The sequence below is a fragment of the Lissotriton vulgaris genome, chromosome 7 (assembly GCF_964263255.1).
Source record: "Lissotriton vulgaris chromosome 7, aLisVul1.2, whole genome shotgun sequence".
In the NCBI taxonomy this organism is placed as follows: Eukaryota; Metazoa; Chordata; class Amphibia; order Caudata; family Salamandridae; genus Lissotriton; species Lissotriton vulgaris.
In genome coordinates this window covers 1,104,243,223-1,104,267,872 of record NC_141695.1, presented here as the reverse complement: position 1 = coordinate 1,104,267,872, position 24,650 = coordinate 1,104,243,223, and positions in this window count along the sequence as shown.

The following is a 24,650-nucleotide window of genomic DNA, read 5'->3' as shown; positions in this document are numbered from 1 at the left end:
GGCTTCTGTGCCCCTTGTGTGATAGGCGCCTCCAGCGAGGAGCTCGGACGTCTCCGAGCTCCACGGCGTAGAGTGCTTCCTGCGCAGACTGAGGTGAGGTGGTGCACCGGGGCGGGGAAAGGCCGGCCTTCGTTGGGCGGGACTACTGTCTCTGCCCCTCCCCAGTGGATCGGCGGCTGTAGCTGTGGGCGGGAACCATCCCTGTTTGAGGAAGTCGGAGGGAGGTCCGTGGAGCCCCTGAGAACCCGTCGCTGGCGAGAGAAGTGCTGAACCCGACTGAATCGCTTTTCGATTGCAGCCGATGTGAGGTGGGCTCGTTTCTTCAGGTGGGAAGCGCTGTTATAAAGGAACTGAGAACCGGCATTTATTTAACTGAGCGCGAAGATTGTGTGACCTCTTCGGCAGCCCCGTTCGGCAGTCTAAAGACTTGGAACTGGTGCCGCCTGAGTGCTAGCGGTGACAGAAACCCCTAGGCGCGCTTAGACCCCCACCGGCAAACAGAGATCTCAACCCGGTGGCAGCCGAGTGTAAATGAAGTGTTCACTGTCTTTCCTTGCCTTTGAGATATACACGCATAACCCCAGTGTGATTCTTAAAGAGTCCCAGCACTCCCTGTTGTGCCCAGAGAAGCCTGTGTACATTAATGGTAAAAACGTCATAAACTGTAAGAGTAATCTTTCCAACCTGAAATGTATTTGCAAATGTAGTGTTCCTGAAGTATTTAATTGGTGGCAGCGATACCAGAATGAACCTGTAGATGTTCTTGTAACTGAACCAGTATTTATTCTGCTATACAGAAAGTGACATTTTCCTGGTGGGCTGGAAGGATGGGGCCAGTTTGGACCCTTGGGTGCCATTTATGCTATTGAGAGCCGGTTTTGCAGCAGTGCTGCAATATTGGGCCCCTGTTATAAAAACAGGAGTAGTGCTTCTCATTACCACCTCCGCGCTACTGGGGCCGGTCAAGCGCATCACCAGGGCTGGTCGCTGCTTCCAGTCCGGCCCTGAACAGCAACATCTCTCCAGTACTCTTGTATCAGGCCACACTCCCAGGCAAGATAGAAGTCAGCCCCCACCGCACGTTGTACATGTACCATCAGAGTGCAGGTTATAACGGTTGTGGTCTAGCAGGTATGTAATGAACCCGATGTAGAAAACTGAAAGGAATGATTCAAAGTCTGCTGCTCTAGGCTATGCATCCTGTCTGTTGACAACAGTATTGCCAATGTTTTTTGGGGAGTGGTGTCTATAGCTCCCGCCTCCATCCGGAACAAGCGTTCCCAGTCACCCCCTGGGGCCGTGAGTGGAATAATGTTGAGACAATATGTTTCGTGTTCGTGGATTGTATCAGTACATTTATGGTGGTGAATGTGGGGGGCTCCCATGGGACATCAGCCAAGGCTGCCTTCATGTTATCATGGAGCATTATGTATAGAAACACTTCCAAGGGCTTCAGCACTTCCCCGGCGAACAACTCATCATGGTTATTGAAGAATCTGTCAAAGTACAGATGCCCCGCAGATGTTTCCTGCATGCCATCTCATGTGTGACTGGGAATAAGTAATGATAAAATAACGGGATGAGCAGTGACTAGAGGGCAGGTGCTTCAAAGCTTTGGGGGTAAAACGCACCTTTGTTGTTTCTGCAGCCTCAGGCCCCTTGCTCCAGCTCCCGGTGACGGTCTCCCCCCACCGCCGCAGCCTCTGTCATCCTAACGCGGCCGCAGAGTGGGGGAGACTACATTTCCCAGGAGCCTTAGCGGCAGGAAGCCGCAACCGCACACGCCAATTCCGGGCCCGGAGGCGCTTAAGAACTGAGGAGAGCCCCGGTGGAGCGGGTGCTTCAAAGCTTTGGGGGTAAAACGCACCTTATTGTTTCTGTAGCCTCAGGCCCCTTGCTCCAGCTCCCGGTGCCGGTCTCCGCCCGCCGCCGCAGCCTCTTTCATCCTAGCGCGGCCGCAGAGTGGGGGAGACTACATTTCCCAGGAGGCTTAGCGGCAGGAAGCCGAAGCCGCACATGCCGATTCCGCGCCCGGAGGCGCTTAAGAACTGAGGAGAGCCCCGGTGGAGCGGGTGCTTCAAAGCTTTGGGGGTGTGTTAGACCCGTCTGCTTCTGGGAGTCCCCTCACCACTATGATTTCTTTTGTTCCCCTGTACCTCCCAAAATGTGTCGCTTTTCTTTGTCTACCAGGACCTTTTGTGTGCTGTTTCATGGGGCTAGATGTTCCTTGACGCCCAGTTGTTCACAAGGTTTTTGGCACCTATTTACAAGACACCTAGTGAAACCTGTGACATTATAGACTGGGATTGGCAACCTGAATGAATGACCTCAAAATGGTGGCCATCCATTTCCCTCATGTGAGTGACTCCCTTTGGAGCCTCCATGAACCTTGACCTTTCAAGGTTTTGGCGCCCTTTTATTTGGCGCACATTCCTGACAGGAATTACCTTATTTCCCTCAGGTACACAAAATGGCTGCTCTAGAACCCCAGTATGGTGGCTGTTAGGGTCCCAAATACCCCAGAAGTGCCATGTCATTGGCCTAACCCAAAGAAGGTTCTAGAACCTACTGGCACGATCCAGCACCTCAGGGCACTGGCTATATAAGGTCCAGTCCCTGGCGGCCATTTGAGATGACTAAAAGACTAGATAGGATAATGATGTTCCAGATCTAGGTGAAGAAGGAGATTCCAGACTTGACACCAGATTGACACCTGCCCTGTTGACCCCTGAGGCAGCTGGTAGCGCGGGCAGTAGAGCAAGCAAGAGTCACAGGCGTGGATCCTGACTGGCGTTCCAGTCAGCTGTGTGTGCGGTGATCTCGCGCCTACAGCGCCTGCCCAGCGAGTGCCTCCAAAAGACTGTGGCCGTTTTTCGTGTGCCTCCCCGCCCCCCCCCGGCGGTGAATTACGACTGACTTGGGTCGCGAGGCGAGAGCAAGTTCGCCGCGACCGCGAGCGGCTTCTGTGCCCCTTGTGTGATAGGCGCCTCCAGCGAGGAGCTCGGACGTCTCCGAGCTCCACGGCGTAGAGTGCTTCCTGCGCAGACTGAGATGAGGTGGTGCGCCGGGGCGGAGAAAGGCCGGCCTTCGTTGGGCGGGACTACTGTCTCTGCCCCTCCCCAGTGGATCGGCGGCTGTAGCTGTGGGCGGGAACCATCCCTGTTTGAGGAAGTCGGAGGGAGGTCCGTGGAGCCCCTGAGAACCCGTCGCTGGCGAGAGAAGTGCTGAACCCGACTGAATCGCTTTTCGATTGCAGCCGATGTGAGGTGGGCTCGTTTCTTCAGGTGGGAAGCGCTGTTATAAAGGAACTGTGAACCGGCATTTATTTAACTGAGCGCGAAGATTGTGTGACCTCTTCGGCAGCCCCGTTCGGCAGTCTAAAGACTTGGAACTGGTGCCGCCTGAGTGCTAGCGGTGACAGAAACCCCTAGGCGCGCTTAGACCCCCACCGGCAAACAAAGATCTCAACCCGGTGGCAGCCGAGTGTAAATGAAGTGTTCACTGTCTTTCCTTGCCTTTGAGATATACACGCATAACCCCAGTGTGATTCTTAAAGAGTCCCAGCACTCCCTGTTGTGCCCAGAGGAGCCTGTGTACATTAATGGTGAAAACGTCATAAACTGTAAGAGTAATCTTTCCAACCTGAAATGTATTTGCAAATGTAGTGTTCCTGAAGTATTTAATTGGTGGCAGCGATACCAGAATGAACCTGTAGATGTTCTTGTAACTGAACCAGTATTTATTCTGCTATACAGAAAGTGATATTTATGCTATTTTTTGAAGATATTTATCCTCGATACTTATTCTATTTATTGACAATATTTATTCCTGATACTCATTCCCTTTATTGATGAACTGTACTCCTAAGCTTATTTATTGAATCTATTCCAAAATCGAAACCCAGCAAATTGTGACCAAAAGAAATGTAAATGTGCTTTCCCAATTGATCCCCATTCACAACAGAGAATTTTTACATAAAGGAATCGTATTTTTCTACAACAGTGGTGTGGTGTCCTTCTTTTTGATGGTTGTACAAGGAGATATTATTGGGTCAAAGCCGGCTTAACACGACAGCCTTCACTTGCCTTGACACTTGAGCCAAGCTACCCTCTTTGTGCTGGGCTTGCCCATCGCAGGTCCAACAGGGTGAAATGCACCTTTGTTGTTTCTGCAGTCTCAGGCCCGTTGCTCCAGCTCCCGATGCCGGTTAAGAACTGAGGAGAGCCCCGCGTCGCGGGACGCACGCGGGACGCACGCGGGCGTCGCCGGGCTAAGCCCGGACAAAGGGCGGGCGGTCTGTGGCCGTCCGGGGCAGATCGGTGCAGGGCAGGGCCACCGATCTAAGATTTGGACATCGGGACCTTTTTGTGTTTGACACATAAGACATCATAAATGGTCAGTGACTTTTGACTCCCCCAATTGTTATTAGTGTGTGTGAGTATTGTTCAGTACTGGCTGTCTTCACATATGAGTATGGGCACTCACAAAGGAACAGGGGACCAAGGGGTAGAGGGCACTCTAGATGCTTTCCTCATCAGAGCAGAGTCGGTTTTAATAAGTGAAATCGAACTTACACAGCGAAGACTCTCTCTGGAAACGCGTAGAACTTCAATGGAACCCAATAAGTGGGGGCTCCCCTTGTTAATGCTAATGAAATTGTGTCTGATAGTCATAACTCGGCCACCATACCACAAGTACCATTATAACCCTTGGTAGTAATTTCGGAAGTTCCACCCATGCCTCATGTTATTTCTATTGGTGCCACTGCCATAACACCATCACCAGCATCACCACCTCCCCCAACCATAGCTAGATGTACACGACAATCACAGTGAAAAGCTAAGGTTGGTACGGACTAGGTTTTAACAAGGAAAAGAAAGGCAGGAGGGGCACCACTTACGGCACAACAAACTTGCAAGGTGGCAAAAACAAAGGGTAATGCACTTAGTAAGAAATGCCCGGAAGTAGAAGCAGCCCCTGGCAGCCCTACCCACTCAAATATATTAAAAAACTCTACTGAGCATGGCCAGGTAGAGCTGGAAGATATAATTCTGGCAAAAATAGAGGGAAGTTAACAGCGCTGCTAAAACCGCCACTAGACAAACTTGTGGACATTGACATTCGTTTGAATGTCATAGAACAAAAACTCTCCCTGCCCATTAGTCAAACATTAAACAAGGGCACTGCAACTTTGAGTGATCAAACAATACATTTGACCACTGAGGCAAATACCGTCTTAGCGGCTAGGAATGCTGCAAACAAAGAGGATGCGCAGGCTTTAATATTAAATAAGATCAATACCCAATCGGCTCAAGCTACACTGGGCCGGGCAGGGACGAAACCCGGAGGAATTAAGGGTTTGGATGGTCCAAGCAGGGGCGGTCTTGCTACCGGACATAGTAAGGGTTATTTTAGCCTACCACCAGAGTCCACGCCTTACACAGTCTTTCGAATGTTCCAACGATTCAACCCTAACTCTGAGGAATATTGGACCACTTTAAAACACAGGGCATTACATCTATTAAATAGTAGGACTGGGTTGGGCAGGCACTTGTTTCAAGAATTTAAAATGGTATGCAGGGTCCCCTGGATAGGGAGCTCAAATAAAAGTGACATGGGTGACTGCATAGTTTTTGAACTTTGGTTCCCCTGAGTTAGCCAGTACAATCCTGGAGAGAGCAGGGACAACACACATAGGTAGGGAGGGGGTCCATCTCTTACCCCTGGGCTTCTTTTACCGTAACTCTCAGACGCCAACCGCACATAGGCGTAATAATCAAACCACCACCCAAAACCAGAAGAGGTATGATTATAACGTCCCAACCTATAACCGTTTTGAACAGGCCTTCTCCAACTTAGATGATCAAGATTGACATTCTACTAAATTGGCTAGTGTAAAGTAGCCAAGAGGGAAGTTTAACAGGGGAAAGCTCAGCCCACCACCGAACAAGTACAGTGAAGGGGAAAATAGTGCAGGAACCCACACTCATACACCCAGCAATGCAATCAATCGATCACCTTTATGCAGTGGTTGATTCATGCATAGCACCAGTTACTTACAACAGAAAACCAATAAGCCCCTGTAACCTAAAAAGAACAACTAATAACCTCAACTTTAATATCCTACGTTGAAACGTTGCCGGTCTCGAACCAAGACTGGCGGACATAGACTGGATGCATATACTGTCTGGCATAGACATTATAATGTGGGCTACAGATGACCTATATATAGAGGAATACCATTGCTTTAGCGTGACAGCACCTAAACCCGATTTTGGCAGAGGATCTGGCGGTCTATTAATTGGGATCAGGATAGCCACTGGAGGAAGCATTAAGGTGATACCAACCACCAGCCTAAACATACAGATATTAGAATATAGAAGACAGGTTCCTTTTTATTTGATTAATTTTTATAATAATGATTTTTATTCGGTCCCAAATAAGAATATTATTGAGCTTTTTAAAGTTATATCAGATTTAGCTCAACGTCAAGGCACAGATGATGGAATAGGGATCCTCTTAGGGGGGATTTCAATGCTAAAATTATAAAAGCATACCAGGATATGGACAAACCCCAAGCTGATCCAGCAGTGCGAAGGGGTTTAGAATTAGTCAGTCTCATTAACAAACATATCCTTAGTAACGTAATGGACTTGGACCACACTCCTAGTAATCAACAGGCACCAACCTTTAGAGGCAGAGATTGCTCCTCGACTATTGATTATATTTTTATGTCTCCATGTTTAGCAGACCGCCTTATAATGGCTCAAGATCTTGCAGCAACTTTTGAAGATCATAACCCGCTGATAGCGGCTCTACGATTGGGACCTAGCCCCGTGTATGTTACTTCTCACGGGTCGAGAGATTTTACTCCATCAACAGATAACTTAAGGTTGAAATGGAGGGGAGTAGATAGCGGTAGAATAGTAGAGACCGTGATAGAGGAACACCAGCATCTAATCAATTCTTGCATGTCGATTGATAGAAACCACCAAAAATTGTAGATTTTATCAAATTATGTTCTGTAATAAAATCTCTCCTGTCAGTGCCATCACATAAGATAAATAAAGAATCTAGATGGTTCAACCGCAATTGCTCAGAAGCAAATAGGGCTCTACGCAAGGCTCTGACCTCTAAACCTAGGTGTCCTATGGAGATAAGGGCAGCAAGGAGGATATACAAAATCAAAATCAGAGAACGAAAGGCTGCCTTACTGACGGAGCACTGGGAGGCATTAGTCGACTCCGCATTTGGGAAGAATGGAAACTCTTTTTGGCCTGCAGTCAGGAACATGCGTAATATGGGTCAACAATTGACAACAATTGTCAACAATTGACAACAGTTAGTTGCACTATTTCGAGTGATTCATGGGAGAACCATTTCTCTAAAATATACGCCGCTCCAACACAAGGCAAAGTTTGCTATGTGCCAGGACAACTATGTTGCCTACAGATCATGTTCTTGGAGGTGGAAGTGGCTATCAGACAGAACCTTGGTAATAAGGCTCTTGGCCCTGATGACCTTCCAATAGACATTATAAAGTGGAAACCGGAATTTTGGGCCCTAATTATATTAAATGTTTTTAATAGTCTGCCTTCGGCTCCCATGCCAGACACCTGGACAACGAGTATCATTGTGCCGATATATAAAAATGGCGATAGATCCGACCCATCCAATTATAGACCAATCTCGCTGCTGGATAATACATTGAAGATTTTGGGGCGAGTACTTTATAATAAGGTCTTGGAATGGACGGAGGAAAGTGGAATGCTGGATCCTTGCCAGATGGGTTTTAGAAGTAATGTCGGTACGGTCGAACAACATTTTAACCTTAATTTTGTAATTGGCAAATATAATATTGCTCGATCATCACCGATTTACTTAGCATTTATGGACTTATCATCCGCGTTCGATTTAGTCAACAGGTCCAAACTCTGGTCCATTCTTTTGGATTATGGACTAGACGAACCTCTGGTACACTTTCTGGCATTCCTACATACCGACCTCAAAGCACAAGACAGGATTGGGATGGGTGGGGAGATTTCTGGTGCCATTAGGGTGGGGAGAGGGGTTAGACAGGGGTGCGTTTTAGCACCCCTGCTTTTTATCATTTATATCAATGGGTTGAGCAATTCCCTAAAGCAGGAGACCTCAGGTGTCCCAAAAATTAAAGGGAAATCATTACCAGCACTTCGTTACGAAGACGATGCGGTCCTTATGGGCGTATTTTCGTCAAGACTTTTGTACAGTATATGGATGGCCTGGATCTACGCGTGAATTAAAAAAAATCTTTTATCATGTCATGCGGGCCAGGGAAACGCCATCTTAATTCTATCCTATTGGGGACTGATAGATTACATTCTACTAGCTCATTCCCATACTTAGGGATGGTCTTTGCTGTGAACGGCTCGTAGACTGGACATTTGGCCCACTCCACAAGCAAGTTCTCAAAGGCCATCAATTCAATTATTAGTCTACCACGCCCGAGGAAAATTGGCGCCACTAAAGCTATTTAAAAAATTTTTAAATTGCAATGTGCCCCAGTAGTTACATACGTGGCAGAAATATGGGGTTTGGCAAAAAATTATTGCATCCAACTAGAAGAAAATCGTTTCTGTAGAAAACGTTTGGGTGTACCGATTTCCACCTCTGAGTACATTTGTCACAGGGAATTAAATTAGCATTTTATCTGTGATTTTATTTGGACAAGACCAGCGTTATTCTGGCTCTCCATTTGGAGGAATACATCAGCCATTCTGATGTAAGAAATCATAAGCAACTGCTTTAACTGTGAGAAAGGAATGGATATTCCCTGGCTTTCAGGAGTTCACAAGAGTTTATGTAGTGTGGACAAAGGCCACCTCTTTTCAGACGCCACTAGAATTGAGCCTAGAGATAAGATTGAGTTAAAAAACGCACTATATGCACTTTATAACCTAGACAGGACAAAAAGGGAATTTAATAAATTGTCAGTCACGGCATACATGAATAATGAGCTGTATAGGTATCCACTACCACTCTACCTCACTCTGCCAATGACCAATTGGGAAAGAAAACTCATGTTTCGCTTAAGGGCAGGAACTGTAAGATTTTTACTAAGCTTTCCCGTGGGCTATTGTTCAAAATCATGTTATAAACCATGTCCTTGTGATGGAGTGAGCACACAAAATGATTTGCACTTTTTCTTCTCCTGTAAAATGTATTTAAAATATGTTAAATGGTTTTTAGCTCCGTTCTTCAGAAAAAATAGGCCCCTCTCTTTGGGGATGTCCTATCTGATGTTGCTCTCTCTGGACACTGAAGAATTAGTCTTTTGCACTAGCACTTTTTTGAGACTTATTACCCATGTTCGCAAAATGATGGAAAATCCTTGAATATTTGTTTTATTTTAATTGCCATTATAATCTGTTGCCTAAATTCGGAAAACTGTATATGTTAATTTTTAGATTTTAAACGGGAACCTTATACGATATTCTGTACATGAGATTGATTGTATGAATTTCTGAAATTTGAATAAAAACTTTTGAATTGAATTGAATTCAGTGCAGGTCTATCAAGCCTTTTGGACAATTTGTCCCATGCTACCATCGTGGATGACACAGTGGAGCCTGCCATCTCCACCGTCCATGCCCTCACAGCCAGATACTCATTTATGGGAATAGAAGCCGTGCATGACTAAATGAGGCACGATGGGGGTGGATTTATACCAATAGGCAGCATAGAGGGCCTGGGTACACAAGAAATAGAGCTCCATGTCAGGGGCCTCAAAGCCTCCTTTGGCAAATGGTTGTGTCAGCACCTCCCATTTCAGTCTCAGGTGTTTACCTTCCTAGACCACTCTTAAAAATTGTGTTTTCAATGTTTTGAAAAATGGCGTTCTGGTGAATAGGAAATGTTGAGTAACAAATAGAGGAATTTGGGTACGATAACGATTTTCATCAGGTAACTACGCCATCCCAAGGAGAGAGGTAGAGATATCCATGTATTAATTTATCCATGTCCCGGTGATCAATATTCCCAGATATCGAAGTTCTGACTGGCACCATGTCAGCAGGTAATTCAGGAAATACCATTTTCTGGTTAGGGTTAGGATATAGATCTGGGATTTCTCCCAATTGATGTGAATGCCTTATAGCCCTGCAAATTTGATACATTTGCGCAATATCTCCATTAAACATTCCTGGGGTCCCTAATATATGATGTGATATAATCAGCATATAATGACTCCAGAATATGTCTGGCACGGTATCTAAGAGCATAGTTGTGGTGATGCTGTCTCAGTTTAGCCACCAGCGGCTCCATTGCCAGGGCAAAAAGCAGGCGTGATAATAGGCACTCGTGCCTAGTTCCCTGTGCTATGGAGAAGGAGGGAGAGCTGGTCCCATTTATTTCTACTCTCGCCATCAGTTGGCAATATAAGAAGGCAATCCAAGATGAAAAAGGAGGAGGAAAGCCCATTTGCCTGAGCATGACCATCAGATAATCCAAATCCAGAGAGTTGAATACCTGTGTCTATGTCTTGAAAGAGCAAGAATAGTGTGCGCAAATTATGTGATGTGGGGCATCCCATAGGAATCCTGTTTGGTCAGGCCCAGCCATAAATGCAATTAGGAGACTCAATCAATTAGCCAGCACCTTCATAAGTATTTAACATTGCAGTTGATGAGTGACAAGGATCGGTAGGATTCGTAAAGCTCCGCCGATAAACTTGGCTTGAGGAGGGCACTAATCATCACCTCCCACATTTAGTATGGGAGAAGGTCACTCTCCTTCGCCTCTTCATAGACCGCTTTGAGGAGCAGGAGAAGAGGTAAATGTATGTTTTATAAAAGTCAGCCCATAGCCCGTCCAGGCCAGGGGCCTTTCCAGATTGTAACTGCATTATAGCCACACCCCAAATTTCATCTTCCTCTATGTCTGCCGACAAGAACTCTTGGTGCGCATCACCCAGACAGCCTAATGACACATATTCTAAATATGCATCCATGTCTACCGCATGTGTCCTACAAGATGTGTAGAGAGTAGGAACATTTGCTGAATACCTCAGATGTGTCTCTGACTAGTGTACCATCAGCATTTCTAATCTCGTGTGTATATAGTTTGAGAACTTGGATTTACGTGTCATTCCTGCCAGTGCATGTCCAAGGCTTTACCCGACTCCATACAACCTGGCTTTAAAGTATTTTCCAATGAACTAACCTTTGCGCCCAGTTGTGTTGTGATAGTCAGTGAGCACCTTTCTGAGTGTAGCACCAATCCCTGACTCCTGTGGCATTCCCGTCTGCCCCTCCAGCCTATTGATATTGCTTTCTATCCTCTGGAGCATGCTCTGGATTGTGCACAGTACTCCATCACTTTTGGTAATATAGGGTCCACTTATGGAGACCTTGGAGGCCTCCTGCTCTGTGCACACCTCTTGGACAGAGTCTTTATTTTCTCTCAATGAAATCAAGGATTTCTTGCCTCAGTTCTTCATGGAATGGCACATCAAGCAACACAACGGGGGACAGCCTCCTCATTAAGTAGGGTGAGAGATTAGTCAGAGAGCTTAGTGGGAGCAGGACTTGGGAGTGGTCAGAGTAAGTTTGCACCAGATGAGTTACCTCCTGTACCCAAGCGATCAATCATTGGGATATGATCCAATAGTCAAGTCTCAACCAACTATTGTGTTCCCCAGTGTGAAATGTGCCCTCTTTTTTCTAGGGGTGGGGCTTTCTCCACGCATTCAATAGTTGATGTTCTTCCATAATGTTTTGAATATGGCAGTTAGTCGAGTGTGGTAATGGGCCAGGGGATGGGATCTTTCCTTAGTTGCGTTTATTCCAATGTTAAAGTACCCTGCCCAAATGAAGTGTGTGGACCTTATATCCATTATTAGATCCCAATCTGTCAAAAAAGAGGCATCATCAGTTGTAGGGCCATTGCAGTTAACAATCGATATAGACACCGAAGCCAGTCTCCCCCTCATAAGAGTATAATGGCCCTGGGGATCACTAAGGTAGCCCTGCGGAGTATATGGTGCACTCTTTCTAATAAGCATGGTGGTGGACCTGGTATATGTTTACTAAGTTGCAAAGGTTCTGAGTGACACCGATCTGGTGGCAAAAGTGGTGTGGGTGTCATTAGCCATGTGCGTCTCTTGTAACAATGCTATATGGATATTGTATCTATCCAAGTAGGCCAATATGTGACAACTTTTACGTGGGTTACACAGCCCCCTACTGTTCCACATCGGGCAGTTATATCTAACGTGGGCATTAGCAGTACAGGTTGCTCCAGGGTTAGCCTTCCCAGCTGAGTTGTGTAATCGCTACTATTGTTCTCCAGTCCCTGCAGCATAATGACAGGTATGACCTCAAATACTGGGTTAGCGAACGTAGCTGATATGCACAGAAGAACATGTATAAAATTGCCAATATCCTCCACCTCCCACACTGGTGGCCCAAACCTGCCAGTGAATAGCCTCGCTCCCACCCAGTGAGCAGAAAGTTAACGTAAACATGATGTACTGCATTGCGCTTTCTAACACGTAGAACTGGGAATCAAGCAAGGAGAAAAAGAAGATGGTGGAATGAAGGGCAAAAGAAGAGAACAGCATTGGAGGAGAGATAAACATAAAGTTGTGAAGGAAGCGGGATAGGAAGACTGCAGGCTTGTCTGCTAGGGATTATGCAGATACATATATTGCTTTAGAGGGGAATGGTGTAGGAGCAAGTGGAATGGACAAGGGTGTATGGAGGGGTCAGGAGAAAGAGAAAAGGTGGACAATGAAGAGAGTGGTTAGATGTTATATGAAGTTTTTCAGCGGGAATCAGCACAACACAGAGATAATAAAAGATGAAAAGAGAAAGAAAACACCGGTAAAGTACTTAGGGGTATCCTTTAGGGATTCAACCAGCAGGCCTGGTGGTTACTCCTCAAATTAACAAGAGTGTCAAGGGCAATGTCCAGACATCTCTAATGACTGTCCCTTCTGGAGTCTGAGTTTGGCATTTTGTCACACTCAGTATTTTTCTGCACGCCCCTGGCACCAGTGTCATGTTTAGAGCATATGTCACATTTCCTGGACAGGCAGTGTCTTACTGCCCGCACTCCCCGTGTTTGATGAGCTCTCTTAGAGTGATGGCCAGCTGGACATTGCCACATTATACCTCAGCTTTGCATCTTAACCTGGTGCCGATAGTGGTGAGAAGGGTCTGGATTCCTATGATGTGCGATTTGCTGGGAAGGCGCAACTTTTGTTGCATTCATTAAATCACCAACCCCTGTTGTTGGTTGGTGGAAATTGTAACTGTACCCTGATGTGTGAGGCGAAAGTGCAGACTATAGCATTGCATACTGAATGTTAGCATGCTGAAGTTTCTGTTTAATGGGCAGGAATTTTATGTGGGCCTCATGCACTGCTATAGTGAAGTCAGGATATATGGACACTGTGTTTCCTTCAGAGTGAAGAGTGTGTTTCTCCCTGGCTAGCCGTAAGGCAGTGTCCCGATCACTGTAGTTTAATAGGCGAGCAATAATTGGCCTTAGTGATGCTCCAGGTGGAGGAAGGGTCCTCAGTGAGCAGTGGGCTCTCTCCCCTATAAGCATCTTGGAAAATAACTCTGCCTCAAACACTGTCATAAGCAAGCGCTCCACAAAATCCTGTGTTGGCAGACTTGGGAATACCTACAATCTGTAAATAATTTCTGTGTGATCTTGCCTCCAAGTCCTTGATTGAGTTTTCAATTGCAGAGATCCTGTGTTCTGCCTCAGTTATGCACCCGTCCTGTTTTTCTAGTTTTTGGGAGATGGAGTTCATCTGAGAGCACATAGTATCCATTTGGATTCAATGTAGGTGAGGCTGTACTGCATCGCAAGGAGCAGCAACTTCATATCTTTGGCATCCATGTTCTTCAGTGGGGATGTCATATGGGCTTGTCTATGGGCGCCACCGCTCTGCACCCGAGTAGATCTGCAGGTTTCAAATTGGAGCTTGGTCTGTCTAGCATCCGTTTTACCCCTATGGTGATGTCTCCAGGTATAGGTATGCGGTGTGAGGACTATGCAGCTGTCACCTCTATCCATCCATATGTCATTAAGGGGCAGGGTTAGGCTCCACAGCACAGGCTTCCACCAAGCCAGAGTTGTTTGTCGCTGGTGTCCCCGAGGTCCACTTCACCTCCTCTTGGTCATTAGGAGGGGCACAAGCCGGCATCGCCCAGACAGATTAGTCAGTAGTCTTCCACAGGGGTTGAGTCAGGAAGGCCACAGGTATTATGTTACGCTCTCCATGTATAGTTCCCAGTGGGTGCTTGTTGGTTGGGCAGACAGTGTGGGCAGCCACTTATAGAAGTTGAGTAGACAGGAGAGCCACAGCAGTTAGAGAAGCTGAATGTTTCGTAACAATTGGGCCTCTTTTTAGGTCATATCTCATGCGGGAACACCACAGCACTGAGCATGTCCTTGAGGGTACCGTGGGATTGGCAGTGGTCGCGTATGTAATTATCAACTGCTACAGCTATTTATGTTGTCATTTAATGGACCCGTGTGGCCTCGCTCGCCCTCACTGCAAATGCCCAGGTGTTAAACCTAGCACCATTGGGGTGGGTCTCCCTTCCATTTTTGTTGCTGTTGCCTCATGTGTTTTGCTGGTGTTAGCTGCTCAGAGCACTGTGCCACTGCCAACCAGTGCCACAGTGCAAGTGCTCCCTATACAAAGTGTATATGTTGATTGGTTTCCATAATTGGCTTATTTGGTTTACTGTCAGACCCCAGAAAAGTGCACCAGGAGTGCCAGGGCTTGTAAATACAAATGCTGCTGGTGGGCTTGCAGCACTGGTTGTGCCACCCCAAAGAAGCGGCCTGGAAAAAATGTGTCTAAAGGCTGCCATTGCAGAACCTGCGTGCAGTCTGGTACTGTCATGCTGACTGGGCAAGTGCACCCACTTGCCAGTCCCTAAACCTTCCCTTAACTTCATAGTCACCCCCTTGGTAGGCCCATGGGCAGGGTGCATTGTAAGCATAAGGTAGGACAAGTCCTGATGTGTGTGGCATGTCCGATTAGTGAATTACAGCCATTTTCGTTTTTCAGTATTGTAAGGCTATCTGCTCTTCATAGGCCAGAATGGGCTGCTGGAATTATTACACTCTATAATCCCAACAGACTCAGAGAACATGGTAGAAATTAAAGTTTAGTATGCCTGAACTCAGAATAATAAAATACATCTTTTAGTGAAGTAGTGTGGCTCACTGGTTAGAGGCGGCAGACCCGAGAGCAGAGGACAGCCCGGGACCAGGGTTCGATTCCCGGCGCGGCAGGTTTCTGGACCAGGGTCAGCGGACTCGATAATTCTCTCGCCTCGGTGCCCACTCTGATCAGCGATCACACTCGGCAACTCTGGGCATTAGCTTGCCTCATCTTCACTAACGGCCTCACTAGACCGCCAGGGATGCCTGGTCTCACCCTGGAGATACCCATTAAGGGACCATCTCTCAGGGAAGCCAGGAAGGGTTTCGCAGCGGTCGAAGCGCCTTGGGACCCTACGGGTAAGTAGTGCGCTATATAAATGCCAATACATACATTTACATCTTTTAGTGAAGTTTATTTTATTATCCTGTGTTTATAAATACCACTTTTAGAAAGTTTGTATTTGCTTGCCTAACCATTTCAGCCTGCCTCTGCTAGGATGTGTATCTGATGTCTGGTTTCTTTGTGTGACAGGGCAGGGGAATTCCAGGAGACAGGCTGGGGCTGCCAGGTGGTGAATAGAGAGATTACACCAGGATGGGTGGTAGGAGTGCCCCTTGACTCTGAATAGGGCTGTGCTCTGCCACCACAATGCTGGCTCCACCTCCTGTGGAGCGTCTGATGTCTCTGCCCTGCACACTGAAAAGACAAGTCAGAGTCACCACAACAAAGTGCTCAAGAACTGGACTGAACAAGGCAAAGGCCCCCTGGCCTGAAAGAACAAAAGAAATGCAGTATAAATATAGGAGCCCTGCTCCTCAGAAATTAGATCCTGCTTGAACCACGAAGAACTTCTGCCCGACAAGAAGGACCTGGAAAAGCTGAAGGAGGAGTACTGTCCCTAACCTGGGGGATTGGCCTGCAGTGGGTGCCTTGCTGTGAAAGGAGAGGAAAAGACTAAACAGACTTTGCAAACTTGTGCTTCAACAATCTCCGTGGGCTTGTGGGTGAGTTTGCCCCCTGAAAGGAGTCCCAGGATTATTGGACTCCTCCTGCCTTCACTGACACGTCTGCTGAACTTTGCCCTTACTTAATGCTGGAGCCGTGACCCACTGTGCCTCGTCCCCTCCCTCTGCCGTGATGCTTGTGCCTGGCCGCCCCCGCACCGTGTGAGCCACTACGGTATGAGCCGAGCCGAGCACCGTCCCGCCCGGGCCGCCCGCACTCTGCCTCACTCTTTCCCCCTATTCGAGCCGCACTGATCGTCTCGCTGCCCCCACCGCTGGAAGCCGACCAGAGTGCCACACAAGCCAAGGACGGCCCGTACGCACGAAGCATACCAGCTGCCTCGCATCGCACTCTCGATCACCGGGACAGCGCCACACTGAGAGAAGCCGGCTGTACGCCTTGTACTGGCTGCCTCGTGCCGCGCTGCCCGCATTGACCCGCAGATCGGTCCTGAAGGTCCGGCTCGAACGCCGTGACCGCCAAAGGCAACCCACATCGCCCCCCCCCCCGCTCCTCGAGGCCCCCCTGCCCTACGCCTCGCACTGAGATGCCTACCAGAGTCAGAGCCCGCCTCTCAGAGAAGCCGCCAACATCTTTTTGTTGCCTACACGTCCCGGACGCTGCATTCGAGCCAGACTCTTCATCGCAAACAGGTACTGTCACTCAACGCGTACCACAGTGTGTACGCCACGGGCCTAGGGGTCTACAACGCTTGTTTAGTGAACCCCACATAGTGAGTTCAGACCAATAACTCAGCCACATACTTATTGATTTTTGTTTTGCTGAGAAATATCTATTTTTTTTAAAAGTCATGCCTAACTCAGGCAACGGGGGAAAGGTAGCATCTGTAATCCCTGACCTTGAAGGAATAGAATGTGAAGAAGAGAGAATAGAGAATTACACTGTAGCCCAGCTGGAGGGCTTCTGCCTCAAGTTTAGAGTTTCACAGTCTGGATGTAAAAATAAGTCCCACTACCAAAAGGCGCTGAGGGCCTGGATAGAGTCAAGGGCACCTGAGAATGTGTTGGAAATTGAAAATGAGCAGGCAGAGAGCCTCAATGGGTTTGTCGCCAGAGGAGTTGGCAGACAGGAAAGAAACCCGAGCACATGAAATGGAGATGGCAAAACTTAATATCAATGGACAATTGGAGCTAGAAAGCAAAAAGATGGCTCTGGAAGAAAGGAGGATTCAGATGGAGCATGAAATGAAATTGAGAGAGATGGATCTGAAGGCTCGGAGTTTAGAGCGCAATCCCTCTGGTAGCAGCGCCACACCAGTGCAGGTAGAGTCATGGGTGTACATACCAAAAGGAGTGGTGAAATAGTTTTTTAGGAATGAGGACATAGGGCAGTGGTTCAAGACCTATGAGGTAGCCATGTCTTCCCACTGGGTCCCTGAGAGAGATTGGGGAGCGGGGTTGGGGGGGGGTTCCTCAGTGAGGGGTGGGACACACTGCTAGATTTGCCTTCTGAAGTTCATAATTCTTACCCACACATGAAGGAAGCTTTGATGACCAGGTATGGGTTAACTCCTGAATTGTACAGACAGAGGTTCAGGGGTTGTACAAAGATTCCTAACAGTACGTATGTTGAGTATGTAACTTTTTTCTGCAGAGCACTGGATGGTTGGGTGAAGGGTAGCAAAGTTGATGATTTTCAAGGTCTCTTTGATTTAATTGAATGGGAGCACTTGTCTAGTAATTGTTTTCCTGAGCTATGCCAGCACCTGATTGATAGCAATCTGATTAACCCTAAGAAGCTTGCTGAGGAGGTGGACCGCTGGGTCAGGACCAGGGTCCACAAGGGTCAAGTGGGAGACTCTGCCAAGGGTAGGCAGGGTCCCCAGCAGAAGAGTGGGGGGGGACAATGGTAAACAGAGGGAGTTTCAGAAGAGGCCCCAAAGTAATCCCCAAGGGAATCAAGGGAAAGGTTCTCAGCCTCCCCACCCAAGAAACCGGCAGGGGCCCTGACAGGAACCCCTGTCCAAAGAGGGCCCCTAAAATGTTATAGATGTGGTGAACTGGGTTATTTTGCCAATGATCCTAAGTGTCGCCTGTTTGGTAAACCAGTACCCACTGGTGCTCCGCCCCGGCAAATGACTAGGGTAGCCTTGGGGGAAGAGGTAGAAGCCCAGAGTGGGTGGGGTACAGTGGAAATGTCCCTTGTCTCTTTAGGAGACTTTAAGGTGGTCCCTGAAAACCAACTGCTCAATAACACTAAGAAATATGGGCAGTGGGTGGCCATCAATGGCAAGAAGGTGGGGACTCTTAGAGATTCAGGAGCCAGTGTGACAGCTGTCAAGCATCACCTGGTGTCTCAAGAGCAGATGGTCCCACATGCATTCTGATGGGTCGTGAACGCCGACAACACTGAGAGTCAGTGTCCAATGGCTCAGGTTCCCTTTGAGTGGGGGGAGGTCTCTGGTACTCTTCAAGTAGCTGTGAGAACTGCCATGCTTGTAGACTGTTTGTTTGGGAATGACTTGGAGAGTTCACCTTGGGAGAAGGTGGAGAAAAGGACTCACCTCAAGATGGTGGGTCTGCCTGACTAGGCGTGCGTGACCACCCGTTCAATGGCAGTCAGTAGGGGTGCTCAAGGAGTCCTGGAGCCTGAGGGAGAGGCCCAGGAACCGGCTTTGGAGAGAAGGAACAGGAGACGTGGGTAACCGGAAGTTCCCACGGTCCAGGAGGAAGCAGACCTTGAGGGGGATGCCCTGAAACCTACAGGGGAACAGATAAATGAACTGGGGGACCTGCCTGAGCTGACCCATTGGCAGCAGGAAGGAGGCCCCTCCAGGGAAGAATTCAGCAGGGTGCAGAAAGAGTGTCCTTCTCTCAAAGGTCTGCGGCAGCAGGCTGCAGACCAGGCCAACGGTGATCAGTCTGGAACACATTTCATTTATTGGGAGAATGACCTCCTGTATTCAGAGCCTAAGGTTGCTGAGCCTGCGTAAGCCTGTGCGCTGATGGTACCCCAGAGCTTCAGAGCCTTCCTACTGGGGCTGGCTCACGATGTGCCATTGGCAGGGCATTTTGGGCAGGACAAGACCTATGAACGGCTTGTCACCCACTTTTATTGGCCTCAAATGCACAAGGACTCAGATACTCACTGTAGGACCTGCCAGACTTGCCAGGCAAGTGGAAAGAGTGGGAGGAAGCAGAAGGCTCCTCTCCAGCCATTCCCTGTAGTCAGTACCCCATTCCAGCGAGTGAGAATTGACATTGTGGGGCCACTGGACCCCAGGACAGCCATGGGCAACAGGTTCATCCTGGTCCTGGTGGACCATGCCACCCGTTACCTGGAAGCCCTCCCTCTGAGGACAGTGACGGCCCCCATGGTGGGATGTGCATTGATGGGAATTTTCTCCAGAGTGGGATTCCCTCTAGAGGTGGTGTCTGGGCGGGGTACCAATTTCATATCTAAGTATATGAAATCCCTCTGGCAAGAGTGTGGTGTAACCTACAAATTCACCACACCTTACCGCCACCAAGAAAATGGGTTGGTTGAGAGATTCAACCGTACCCTGAAGGGCATGATTATGGGTCTGAAAGAACCCATGAGGCATAAGTGGGACGTCCCCTTGCCATGCCTGCTCTTTGCTTACCATGAGGTGCCACAGAAGTCTCCAGGGTTCAACCCCTTTGAGCTCCTGTATGGTCACCCAGTAAGAGGACATCTAAGTCTGGTCAAGGAAGGCTGGGAGCAATCTCACAGGAAACCTCCCCAGAATGTATACAGTTACATGCTGGCCTTCAGGAACCAGACTAGGCATTTCGGAGCTCTTGCTGAGGAAAATCTGGAAGCCAGCCAGGAGGAGATGAAGCGATGGTATGACCAGAATGCCACTCTGGTATAGCTTCAGCCTGGACAGAAGGTATGGGTCTTGGCCCCGTGGAACCTTGTGCGCTCCAGGATAAGTGGACAGGCCCCTTTGAGGTTGTGGAGCGCAAGAGTCTGGTTACCTATTTGGTGGACCTGCAGTCTCCTAGGAACCCCTTGAGGGTCCTGCATGTCAACCGCCTTAAGCCCCAGTTGGAAAGGTCCGAAGTGGGCATGCTCTTGGCAACAGATGATGGAATGGAGGAGGAGACTGAGCCTCTTCCTGACCTCCTGGTAGCCACAGAGCAAGATGGGTTAGTTGGAGTTAACCTCTCTCCCACCCTGACCCCTGAGCAACAGAATGACTGCCGCCAGTTGCTGGGACAGTTTTCTGATCTGTTCTTCCTGGTTCCTAGTATTACAGATTGGTGCATCCATGATGTGGATACAGGAGACAGTTTACCTATGAAGCACAAGGCTTACAGGGTGACTGACAGAGTCAGGGCTTGCATCAAAGAGGAGGTCTCAAAGATGCTTGCTCTTGGGGTGATTGAGTCCTCCAGCAGTCCTTGGGCCAGCCCAGTGGTATTGGTCCCGAAGGCTGCAGCGCCGGGTGCCACACCTGAACTCTGGTTCTGTGTGGACTACAGAGGACTCAATTCAGTCACCAAGACTGACGCGCACCCCATCCCCAGAGCTTAGGAGCTCATTGATCAGTTAGGGGCTGCCCGGTACCTCAGCACGTTTGACTTAACGTCTGGGTACTGGCAGATCGCATTGACTGATGGGGCCAAAGAGAGGTCAGCATTCTCCACACCAGATGGGCATTTCCAGTTCCGGGTTATGCCATTTGGGATGAAGAATGCCCCTGCCACCTTTCAGAAGTTGGTCAACCAGGTGTGGGTTGGACTGGATGAGTTCCTTGACGCCTACCTGGATGACATCGCAGTGTTCAGTGTCACATGGGAAGAGCATTTGCGCCACCTCTGGGAAGTGTTGATGGCACTGCGCAAGGCAGGCCTCATGATCAACGTAAGCAAGGGCCAGATCGGGCAGGGTTCCGTGGTGTACTTGGGACACCAAGTGGGGAGCGGCCAAGTGGTGCCCCTCCAGCCCAAGATTGAAACAATCCTGGCTTGGGAACCCCCCAAAACCCAGACGGAGATGAGGGCCTTCCTAGGACTCACCGGGTACTACAGGAGGTTTGTCAAGGGGTATGGCAACATTGTTGCACCCTTGACAGAGCTGACTTCCAAGAAGCAGCCAAAGAAAGTGGTTTGGACTGACACCTGTCAGAAAACATTTGACACCCTGAAAACTGCCATGTGCACGGCACGGCGCCCGTGCTCCTGGCACCTAACTTCTCCAAAGAGTTCCTTTTGCAAACAGACGCTTCAGAGCATGGTGTAGGGGCTGTTCTCTCACAGATGACTGAGGAGGGCTTTGACCAACGTGCAGCCTTCATCAGTAGGAGGTTACTTCCACGGTAACAGAGGTGGAGTGCAATTGAGCGTGAGGCTTTTGCTATTGTCTGGGCACTGAAGAAGCTAAGGCCCTACCTGTTTGGGACTCACTTCCGGGTTCAGACAGACCACTGGCCCCTCGGATGTTTGATGCAAATGAGGGGTGAGAATCCAAAGCTGTTGAGGTGGTCCATTTCCCTACAGGGTATGGACTTCACGGTGAAACACCGCCCTGGTTCAGACCACGGCAACGCTGACGGTCTGTCCAGATTTTTCCGCCTTAGTGATGAGAACTCCCTGTGGTAGTGTAGTTCTCCCCACATTTCAGCTGGAGGGGACACGTGTTAGACCTGGCACCATTGGCGTGGGTCTCACTTAAATTTTTGTTGCTGTTGCCTCATGTGTTTTGCTGGTGTTAGCTTCTCAGAGCACTGTGCCACTGCCAACCAGTGACACAGTGCAAGTACTCCCTATCAAAGTGTATATGTTGATTGGTTTCCATAATTGGCTTATTTGGTTTACTGTCAGACCCCAGTAAAGTGCACCAGGAGTGCCAGGGCTTGTAAATAAAAATGCTGTGGGTGGGCTTGCAGCACAGGTTGTGCCACCCACAGAAGCGGCCTGGTAAAATGTGTCTAAAGGTCTGCCATTGCAGAACCTGCGTGCAGTCTGGTACTGACATGCTGACTGGGCAAGTGCACCCACTTGCCAGTCCCTAAACCTTCCCTTAACTTCATATTAGTCACCCCTATGGTGGGCCCAAGGGCTGGGTGCATTGTAAGCATAAGGTAGGACAAGCCCTGATGTGTGTGGCATGTCCTAATAGTGAATTACAGCCATTTTCGTTATTCACTATTGTAAGGCTACCTGCTCTCCATAGGCCAGAATGGGCTGCTGGAATTATTACACTCTATAATCCAAACAGACTCGGAGAACATGGTAGAAATTCAAGTTTAGTATGCCTGAACTCAGAATAATAAAATACATCTTTTAGTGAAGTTTATTTTATTATCCTGTGTATGCAAATACCACTTTTAGAAAGTTAGTATTTGCTTGTCTAACCATTTCAGCCCGCCTCTGCTAGGATGTGTATCTGCTGTCTGGTTTCTGTGTGTGACAGGGCTGGGGAATTCCAGGAGACAGCCTGGGGCTGCCAGGTGGTGAATAGAGAGATTACACCAGGATGGGTGGGAGGAGTGCCCCTTGACTCTGAATAGGGCTGTGCTCTGCCACCACAATGCTGGCTCCACCTCCTGTGGAGCGTCTGATGTCTCTGCCCTGCACACTGAAAAGACAAGCCAGAGTCACCACAACAAAGTGCTCAAGAACTGGACTGACCAAGGTAAAGGCCCCCTGGCCTGAAAGAACAAAAGAAATGCAGTATAAATATAGGAGCCCTGCTCCTCAGAAATTAGATCCTGCTTGAACCACAAAGAACCTCTGTCCGACAAGAAGGACCTGGAAAAGCTGAAGGAGGAGTACTGTCCCTAACCTGGGGGATTGGCCTGCAGTGGGTGCCTTGCTGTGAAAGGAGAGGAAAAGACTAAAGAGACTTTGCAAACTTGTGCTTCAACAATCTCCAAGGGCTTGTGGGTGAGCTTGCCCCCTGAACGGAGTCCTAGGATAATTGGACTCCTCCTGCCTTCGCTGACACGTCTGCTGAACTTTGCCCTTCCTTAACGTGGAGCTGCGACCCCAGTGAGCCTCGTCCCCTCCCTTTGCTGTAACGCTTGTGCCTGGCCGCCCCCGCACGGTGTGAGCCGCTCCGCTACGAGCCGAGCCTCGCACCGTCCCGCCTTGGCCGCCCGCACTCTGCCTCACTCTTCCCTCCTGTTCGAGCCGCACTGCTCGTCTCGCCGCCCCTACCGCTGGAAGCCGACCGGAGTGCCACACAAGCCAAGGTCAGCCCGTACGCATGAAGCGTCCCAGCCGCCTCGCATCGCACTCTCGATCACCGAGGCCGCGCCGCACTGAGAGAAGCCAGCCGTACGCCTCGTACTGTCTGCCTCAAGCCGCGCTGCCGGCATTGACCCGCAGATCCATCCCGAAGGTAGGGCTCAAACGCCGTGACTGCCAAAGGCAACCCGCATCGCCCGCCCTGCTCCTCGAGGCCCCCCTGCCCTAGGCCTAGCATTGAGACGCCTACCAAAGCCAGGGCCCGACTCGCAGAGGAGGCACCAGCATCTTTTTGTTGTCTACACGTCCTGGGCGCCGCATTTGAGCCGGACTCTTCATCGTAAACAGGTACTGTCACTCAACGCGTACCACAGTGTGTACGTCATGGGCCCAGGGGTCCGCAACGCTTGTTTAGTGACTTTTTGACATTGTGTTTGCACGGTGAGAGTTGGACAAGAGTGCGCAATGCGCACAGGACCTAAGAACTACGCATTTTTAACAGAATTCTTATTTTATCGCTAAATAGTATTGTGGCCTCATTTTACAATCGTTATTTGAGTGTTGTGCTTAGCCTTATATAAAGAAAACCTATTTTTCATATAAAACTAGACTGGTGTCCATTTATGGTGTATCATTGAATTACTGTATGTGGTCATCAATGCTTAGTCCATAACGCTCTGAAGTTTAGCCTTGTCTGCTCGCGCCACACTGCCTAGAGGGTGAGCAGGGGTTATTTTTAAGAGTAAGTCCCTTGCCCTGACTAGAGTAGAGGGTCCCTGCTTGTCACAAGTACTCACCTGTGCCAACTAGAGACCCCCAAATCTAACACCAGGCTACAACAGGACGTCGGCAGATGGCAGGTTTACCCACACAGTGGCTGCATTCACACCCTGTGGTCTACTCGCAGGCATGGACCCGGTCCAGGGCAGGTGGGCAATGATTCCCAGCATGCTCCATGGCCCTTGCTCTGGGCATGCAGTTTCCAGCTGCCTGATCCTTCTCTCACAGCCTGCGCCTCCATAGGCTGCAGGGTGCGCTGGCCGGCCCAGGCATCGGCACCGCTGCACAGGTCCTACCAGGAATGTTACAGGAAGACACCGGGCATGTCAGAGGTTGAAATGGCTTTCGCAGGTAGCCATCAAATTGACTGTTCTCCGTATACCTCAGTCTCGGGTTAGTTAATGCAGCACTGCTGCCATTTTCGAGTGTGTCATACTGTTTTGCCTCTCAAGGGTGCAAGTAACACAGTATCAGAATTTGCTGCTCTTTCCAGTGCAACAACGCCCAGAATGATT